Genomic DNA, 543 nt, shown 5'->3' on the forward strand with positions numbered 1-543 from the left:
CCAGCCAGCCAGCCAGCCAGAGACAACCTGGGCGAAGGGCTGCTGCGCTGGCCCTCCCTTCACGCGCCGATGTTTCCCCGTCTCGCCCGAGGCCTGAAGAAGTATCCAGGTCAAGCCAGACCGCTCGCCACGTCGTCCGGGAAATCTATAGCACTGCTTGTCAAAAGTCTGGTCCGATTTTGTGATGATTGTCTGATTGGTACTCGAATGCTGCTTTTCCTGGATTGGCTTTAAGCTGTAATCTGCTCAGAAATTGAGACCTAACCACGTGAAGATGAAGAACTCACTGTTCTTCATAAGTTTTCAAAACATCGTAAGAACAGGAGAGACTTGAGCGCAGGCGGAAATGATCGACTCGAGTTCTTTGGAACTATGTAGACTACGTAGGTTCCCCGGCATTGTATAATCAAGTTTTGCTGAATAAATGTTAATAAGATAACGTGATTTTACTCGTAGATGTACTTTTTACTAATACAGACTATCGATTCTACACTTAACTAGCAAGAACATCTGCATTACATGTAATACCCCTAGACTATGGGC

Source organism: Penaeus monodon, chromosome 15 (genome assembly GCF_015228065.2).
Source record: "Penaeus monodon isolate SGIC_2016 chromosome 15, NSTDA_Pmon_1, whole genome shotgun sequence".
NCBI classification, from domain to species: Eukaryota; Metazoa; Arthropoda; class Malacostraca; order Decapoda; family Penaeidae; genus Penaeus; species Penaeus monodon.